Source organism: Oncorhynchus gorbuscha, unplaced genomic scaffold, assembly GCF_021184085.1.
Source record: "Oncorhynchus gorbuscha isolate QuinsamMale2020 ecotype Even-year unplaced genomic scaffold, OgorEven_v1.0 Un_scaffold_12435, whole genome shotgun sequence".
NCBI lineage: Eukaryota > Metazoa > Chordata > Actinopteri > Salmoniformes > Salmonidae > Oncorhynchus > Oncorhynchus gorbuscha.
In genome coordinates, this window is record NW_025754792.1 from 1 (window position 1) to 8,600 (window position 8,600).

Sequence of the window (8,600 nt, forward strand, 5' to 3'; positions counted from 1 at the left end):
AGAGAGAGAGAGGGAGAGAGAAAGAGAGGGAGAAAGGAGAGAGAAAGAAAAGAGAGAGAAAGAGAGGGAGAGAGAAAGAGAGGGAGAAAGGAGAGAGAAAGAGAGGGAGAAAGGAGAGAGAAAGAGAGGGAGAGAGAAAGAGAGGGAGAAAGGAGAGAGAAAGAGAGGGAGAAAGAAAAGAGAGAGAAAGAGAGGGAGAAAGGAGAGAGAAAGAAAAGAGAGAGAAAGAGAGGAGAGAGAAAGAAAAGAGAGAAAAAGTAAAAAGTAGAAAGAAGCAGTTTAATCATTTCCACCTTTATCTTGCAATTCTCCCCTCTTCCCTTCTCGCTCCCCCTCCCTCTTTCTCTTCCCCGCTCTCTCTTCCACTCTCTCCCTAGATGACTGCAGGGTTGTGTATGTGTGTTCTGCTGGTGGTCCTGTGCACTAGCTGTTCAGGACGCGCCCACTTCTCTCCCCCCCTCCAAGAGGGCAGCCCTGCCCTGCCCCCTCCCTCTGAAGGTAAGAACAGGGAGAGGTGCCACATCCGGATGTTGAATACATTTCTATCGACGTTAAAACACCTGAGCGGCGCTTGACTTGTCTTTCCCGGTACATAAAAAACAATGGATACGTTTTCGTTGAAACTGGTACCGTGATGATATGAATGTTTACGCTTTTTTAATGGCAAATCATGTGCTCTAGAAAGACGCTATAGCAATAAAAGGTTTAATTCATGATATTATCATTCTTTCTTTATGTCATTTAGTTCCGTCAAAACAACCCAAGACAAATGCTAACAAGGTGGTTTGTATTTCCTTTCATAGCACGTCTCGAAACCAAAGCCCACTTCCTCTCCGAGCCATACCTCAGACATACTCACTCCTCTCCTTTGGTCAATACCAACCCATATATGGGAGAAGGCAGAAACTCCAGAGCCAAGCTCAGTGAACTGTTGGCTAGACTCATCTCCTCACAGAAAGGTGAGTTTTTAAAAATGTAATAAAAATTACGGCCAACCAAAAGGCCTCCTGCGGGGACGGGGCTGGGATTCAAAATAAAAATATTAATAATACAATTTTGTCCTATAAAAATATAGGACAAAACACACATCATGACAAGAGAGACAACACAACACTACATAAAGAGAGACCTAAGACGAGAGTGTGAGTGAGAGTGTGAGTGTGTGTGTAGAGAGATGAAAGAGCTCACATTGTTCTCTTCAAGTGAACATTTTCTGAAGTCCCTTTAGAACCTGTCTCTATTTCTCTGGTTGCTATGACAGCGAGAGTGAGTTGAAGTCCCTTTAGAACCTGTCTCTATTTCTCTGGTTGCTAAGACAGTGAGAGTGAGTTGAAGTCCCTTTAGAACCTGTCTCTATTTCTCTGGTTGCTATGACAGCGAGAGTGAGTTGAAGTCCCTTTAGAACCTGTCTCTATTTCTCTGGTTGCTAAGACAGCGAGAGTGAGTTGAAGTCCCTTTAGAACCTGTCTCTATTTCTCTGGTTGCTATGACAGCGAGAGTGAGTTGAAGTCCCTTTAGAACCTGTCTCTATTTCTCTGGTTGCTATGACAGCGAGAGTGAGTTGAAGTCCCTTTAGAACCTGTCTCTATTTCTCTGGTTGCTATGACAGTGAGAGTGAGTTGAAGTTCCTTTAGAACCTGTCTCTATTTCTCTGGTTGCTATGACAGTGAGAGTGAGTTGAAGTTCCTTTAGAACCTGTCTCTCTTTCTCTGGTTGCTATGACAGTGAGTTGAAGTCCCTTTAGAACCTCTCTTTCTCTGGTTGCTATGACAGTGAGAGTGAGTTGAAGTTCCTTTAGAACCTGTCTCTCTTTCTCTGGTTGCTATGACAGTGAGTTGAAGTCCCTTTAGAACCTCTCTTTCTCTGGTTGCTATGACAGTGAGTTGAAGTCCCTTTAGAACCTCTCTTTCTCTGGTTGCTATGACAGTGAGTTGAAGTCCCTTTAGAACCTCTCTTTCTCTGGTTGCTATGACAGTGAGTTGAAGTCCCTTTAGAACCTCTCTTTCTCTGGTTGCTATGACAGTGAGAGTGAGTTGTTGATCCAGATGGCTGGTGTTTGTGAAAAGAAACCTGTAGTTTGTACATGTGTGAGCAGGTATATATTTTCGGGTCTGTCCTTCTATCTTCTTAAATGTATCTGCTTTGTCAGTGATAGTATCTCTATAGACACACATACAGAGAGAACAGACAGAGAACAGACAGAGAACAGACAGAGAACAGACAGACAGTAGCAAGGGGCTACTGAAGACAGACTGTGCCGACAGCAAGACTAAAATGTTAACCGTTTAGAGATGATCTTGCTCTCAGATAGCATGTTATGGTGCTCTCAGATAGCATGTTATGGTGCTCTCAGATAGCATGTTATGGTGCTCTCAGATAGCATGTTATGGTGCTCTCAGATAGCATGTTATGGTGCTCTCAGATAGCATGTTATGGTGCTCTCAGATAGCATGTTATGGTGCTCTCAGATAGCATGTTATGGTGCTCTCAGATAGCATGTTATGGTGCTCTCAGATAGCATGTTCTGGTGCTCTCAGATAGCATGTTCTGGTGCTCTCAGATAGCATGTTATGGTGCTCTCAGATAGCATGTTATGGTGCTCTCAGATAGCATGTTATGGTGCTCTCAGATAGCATGTTATGGTGCTCTCAGATAGCATGTTATGGTGCTCTCAGATAGCATGTTCTGGATGCTCTCAGATAGCATGTTCTGGTGCTCTCAGATAGCATGTTATGGTGCTCTCAGATAGCATGTTATGGTGCTCTCAGATAGCATGTTATGGTGCTCTCAGATAGCATGTTATGGTGCTCTCAGATAGCATGTTCTGGTGCTCTCAGATAGCATGTTCTGGTGCTCTCAGATAGCATGTTATGGTGCTCTCAGATAGCATGTTATGGTGCTCTCAGATAGCATGTTATGGTGCTCTCAGATAGCATGTTATGGTGCTCTCAGATAGCATGTTATGGTGCACTCAGATCGCATGTTATGGTGCTCTCAGATAGCATGTTCTGGTGCACTCAGATCGCATGTTATGGTGCTCTCAGATAGCATGTTATGGTGCTCTCAGATAGCATGTTATGGTGCTCTCAGATAGCATGTTATGGTGCTCTCAGATAGCATGTTATGGTGCTCTCAGATAGCATGTTATGGTGCTCTCAGATAGCATGTTATGGTGCTCTCAGATAGCATGTTCTGGTGCTCTCAGATAGCATGTTATGAGTGCTCTCAGATAGCATGTTCTGGTGCTCTCAGATAGCATGTTATGGTGCTCTCAGATAGCATGTTATGGTGCTCTCAGATAGCATGTTATGGTGCTCTCAGATAGCATGTTCTGGTGCTCTCAGATAGCATGTTATGGTGCTCTCAGATAGCATGTTATGGTGCTCTCAGATAGCATGTTATGGTGCTCTCAGATAGCATGTTCTGGTGCTCTCAGATAGCATGTTATGGTGCTCTCAGATAGCATGTTATGGTGCTCTCAGATAGCATGTTCTTGAATTGGAATACAAAAAGTAGCTGGCAATAACTTAATTATACCTTACTGAAGTTACGATTAGAGCTGTGTTCGATAAGAGGTGCCGTTACTCTCGAGCTCTCCATGGTTCTAAGTCCATGTGAGATAAATATTGATGTGCTGAGTTCAAGTCTCAAACTCAACAAGCCAGAGATTCCAACTTTAATGTTTAAAAAGTTCCTGTTTATACTTTTTTACCATGAAATCATCACAAGCTATACATATAGTCTGTTATCACGTACATACCTCTACTATGTAAATTAGACAGAAACATGGTGAAGAGGGTGAAAGGTCAGATAAAAAATGGAGCACAAAAGAGAGAGAGAGATAAGCAAGCCAGAAAAAAAGAGAGATGGAGAGATAAAGACGGGTCATTGAAAGAGATGGAGGGAGAGATAGAGAGAGAGGGAGAGAGAGAGGAAGAGATGGAGAGAGGGAGAGGGAGAGATGGAGAGAGGGAGAGATGGAGAGGGAGAGAGGGAGAAAGAGATGGAGAGAGAGAGAGAGAGAGATGGAGAGAGAGAGATATGGAGAGAGAGAGAGAGAGAGAGAGAGAGAGGAAGAGGAAGAGATGGAGGGAGAGAGAGATGGAGAGAGAGAGAGAGAGAGAGAGAGAGAGAGAGAGAGAGAGAGAGAGAGAGAGAGAGAGAGAGAGAGAGGAAGAGATGGAGGGAGAAAGAGATGGAGAGAGAGAGAGAGAGAGATGGAGAGAGAGAGATATGGAGAGAGAGAGAGAGAGAGAGAGAGAGAGAGGAAGAGGAAGAGATGGAGGGAGAGAGAGATGGAGAGAGAGAGAGAGAGAGAGAGAGAGAGAGAGAGAGAGAGAGAGAGAGAGAGAGAGAGAGAGAGAGAGAAGAGATGGAGGGAGAGAGAGATGGAGAGAGAGAGAGAGATGGAGCGGTGTAATTGTGCCTCTGAACCTCATTAGTAAAAGCTGTTATTAATTCTATAACCAGATGGAGGGTTGGGCTTAGAACACTGGCCTCTGACACACACACACACACGCACGCACGCACCGCGCACACACACACACACAGAGAGAGAGAGATCATTCTGAGATCTGTGAAGTGCCTTGGCTCAAAGGGAGCATGTGAGAGGACTAGATGTAACATGCTTGACAGTTACACCTCCTACACTGACAGTGTGTGTGTGTGTGAGAGAGTGTGTGTGAGGTAGTGAGGGAGTGATAAAAGCTCCACAGTGACACTAACACCATGGATATTACCATCACACGCCAGTCAAACCACCAGTCAGATGTTACCAGTGTCATCCTCGTCCTATATTACCATCACACCAGTAAAATATTTTTTTAAATGGTGTTATAGCTCTCCTTCTTCGCTCTCCTCCCTCCCCCCCTCCCTTGCTCCTCCCTCCTCCCTCCCTTGCTCCTCCCTCCCTCCCTTGCTCCTCCCTCCTCCTCCCCCCTCCCTTGCTCCTCCCTCCAGGTTACATCAGTGGGAACTCAACAGTGAAGAGCAGAGCCAGCGGTCTCAGTGCTAACCACCTGATAAAAACCGAGACTACACCGGGTGGATGGACTTTGGCCGCCGCAGCGCAGAAGAAAAGGAGCACTCCTCGTAGAAAAGTAGTCCCTCTCCACAAGAAAAGAACAAGTCACTGTCTCGTCATGAGTGTATTTATTCTGTATTTGATGTACATTTCTTTGTAAACACCATATGATGCAATATACAGCATCTACAGTGACAAGAAAAAGTATGTGAACCTCTTGGAATGACCTGGATTTCTGCATAAATTGGTCATCAAATTTGATCTGACACAGCGTGCTTAAACTAAATAACACGCAAATAATTGTATTTTTCTTGTCTATATTGAATACATAATTTAAACTTTCCCAGCGTAGGTTGGGAAAAGTACGTGAACCCCTAGACTAATGACTTCTCCTAAAGCTAATTGGAGTCAGGAGTCAGCTAACCTGGAGTCCAATCAATGAGACGAGATTGGAGAATTTGGTTAGAACTGCCCTGCCCTATTCACAAGGATCATTGCCTGATGTGAACCAAGCCTCGAACAAAAGAGATCTCAGAAGACCTAATATTAAGAATTGTTGACTTGCATAAAGCTGTAAAGTGTTATAAAAGTATCTCTAAAAGCCTTGATGTTCATCAGTCCACGGTAAGACATGGTCTATAAATGGAGAAAGTTCAGCACTGTTGCTACTCTCCTTAGGAGTGGCCATCCTGCAAAGATGACTACGAGAGCACAGCGCAGAATGCTCAACGAAGCTAAGAAGAATCCTAGAGTGTCAGCTAAAGATTTACAGACATTTCTGGAACATGCTAACATCTCTGTTGAAGAGTCTATGATATGTAAAACACTAAACAAGAATGGTGTTGGTGGGAGGGAGAAGCAGAAGAAGCCACTGCTGTCCAAAAAAACATTGCTGCACGTCTGAAGTTCGCTAAAGTGCAACTTGATGTTCCACAGCGCTACTGGCAACATATTCTGTGGACAGATGAAACTAAAGTTGAGTTGTTTGGAAGGAACACACAACACTATGTGTGGAGAACAAATAGGCACAGCACACCAACATCAAACCCTCATCCCAACTGTAAAGTATGGTCATCATGGTTTGGGACTGCTTTGCTACCTCAGGGCCTGGACAGCTTGCTATCATCGACGGAAAAATTAATTCCCAAGTTTATCAAGACATTTTGCAGGAGAATGTAAAGCTGTCTGTCCGCCAATCGACGCTCAACAGAAGTTGGGTGATGCAACAGGACAACGACCCAAAATATAAAAGTAAATCAACAACAGAATGGCTTCAACAGAAGACAATGCACCTTCTGGAGTGGCCCAGTCAGAGTCCTGACCTTCTGGAGTGGCCCAGTCAGAGTCCTGACCTTCTGGAGTGGCCCAGTCAGTCCTGACCTCAATCCCATTGAGATGCTGTGGTATGTCCTCAAGACAGCAGTTCACACCAGACATCCCAAGAATATTGCTGAACTGAAACAGTTTTGTAAAGAGGAATGGTCCAAAATTCCTCCTGACCGTTGTGCAGGTCTGATACGCCACCACTGAAAACGGAGGGTCAACCAGTTATTAAATCCAAGGGTTCACATACTTTTCCCACCCTGCACTGTGAATGTTTACACGGTGTGTTCAATAAAGACATAAACGTATAATTGTCTGTGTGTTATTAGTTTAAGCAGGCTGTGTTTGTCTATTGTTGTGACTTAGATGAAGATCAGATCAAATGTTATGACCAATTTATGCAGAAATCCAGGTATTTCCAAAGGGATCACATACCTTTTCCTGCCACTGTACCTCTGCCACATTTAGCAGAAAGCCTATTTAATGTTCTGCTTTTCTGTCCTGGCTTTTGGTCTGTTTGTGGTTTTGGAGGGAATTGTATGGAATATAAAAAGGTCAGGTGTGGATGGAAAGAGATTTATAGTTCTCAGTGAGACAAACCTGGATCAATACCTGGTCAGGTGTGGATGGGAAAGAGATTTATAGTTCTCAGTGAAACAAACCTGGATCAATACCTGGTCAGGTGTGGATGGGAAAGAGATTTATAGTTCTCAGTGAGACAAACCTGGATCAATACCTGGTCAGGTGTGGATGGAAAGAGATTTATAGTTCTCAGTGAGACAAACCTGGATCAATACCTGGTCAGGTGTGGATGGGAAAGAGATTTATAGTTCTCAGTGAAACAAACCTGGATCAATAAAAGTTGAGAATGTACAGTATTTCAACAGAAGTTCCCAAAGATACACACACACACACACACACACACACACACACACATAAAAGTATGGACACACAGATAACAACTTACACACGCGTCAACCATATAATGTACTCGTGGTATAACCTCAAGACTTTACACTAGAAATTAAAATAGTGAACAGTGGCCCATTATAGCACATCAAGTTGGTAGAATACACAGCTCTACTCCTCTAGAACCACAGTCCGGCTGCTTTTCAGTTCTCTCAATTAACCAATTACTATAATTTATTTAATTATTAAGGCCATCGACATAACAAACCACCAATATTAGGAACAGTTCACAAAGTGAGACTTTATAAATGAGAAAGGAGTATCCTGTAGCCAGATAGCATTCACTTTAAATTATCATTCAGTTTGGCCCCTAAGACGAGGTTCCTATCTTGTTCCTGTTACTCCTAGCACAAAAACAGCAACTCGACCAATGGCATAAATCAAATTGTCAACTCCAGACACTACCACACACATCCCCCAAGGCCAAAGGAGGGAGTGACTGGCACACAAACATTGTGGAAACTAGTAACTGGTTCCCCATTAATCACACCATCCCTTCACATGGTTTAGAATAGGTAAAGACACATTCACATGGTTTAGAATAGGTAAAGACACATGGTTTAGAATAGGTAAAGACACATTCACATGGTTGAGAATAGGTAAAGACACATTCACATGGTTTAGAATAGGTAAAGACACATTCACATATGAAGACAATGTTCCCTCCTGTTCTCTTCCCTTTCTGATATTCTGCATAGCAACAGGGACATGTGAAAGACAAGCCTGACTTCTCCCCCTCTCTGGACCCCAGGTGACTGAGCCCCAGGTGACTGAGCCCCAGGGGACTGAACCCTAGGTGACTGAGCCCCAGGGGACTGAGCCCCAGCTGACTGAGCCCCAGGGGACTGAGCCCCAGGTGACTGAGCCCCAGGGGACTGAACCCTAGGTGACTGAGCCCCAGGGGACTGAACCCTAGGGGACTGAGCCCCAGGGGACTGAGCCCCAGGGGACTGAGCCCCAGCTGACTGAGCCCCAGGGGACTGAACCCCAGGGGACTGAGCCCCCGGGGACTGAACCCTAGGGGACTGAGCCCCAGGGGACTGAGCCCCAGGGGACTGAGCCCCAGCTGACTGAGCCCCAGGGGACTGAGCCCCAGGTGACTGAGCCCCAGGGGACTGAACCCTAGGTGACTGAGCCCCAGGGGACTGAACCCCAGGTGACTGAGCCCCAGGGGACTGAACCCCAGGTGACTGAGCCCCAGGGGACTAAACCCTAGGTGACTGAGCCCCAGGGGACTGAGCCCCAGGGGACTGAGCCCCAGGGGACTGAGCCCCAGGGGACTGAA

The 8,600-nt window shown here is 45.1% G+C and overlaps 1 pseudogene; it reads left to right on the forward strand.

The window, feature by feature from the left end:
- The first annotated feature begins 377 nt into the window (after nt 1–377).
- Nucleotides 378–5,640, forward strand: LOC124030534 (annotated as a pseudogene).
- The last annotated feature ends 2,960 nt before the right edge of the window (nt 5,641–8,600 follow it).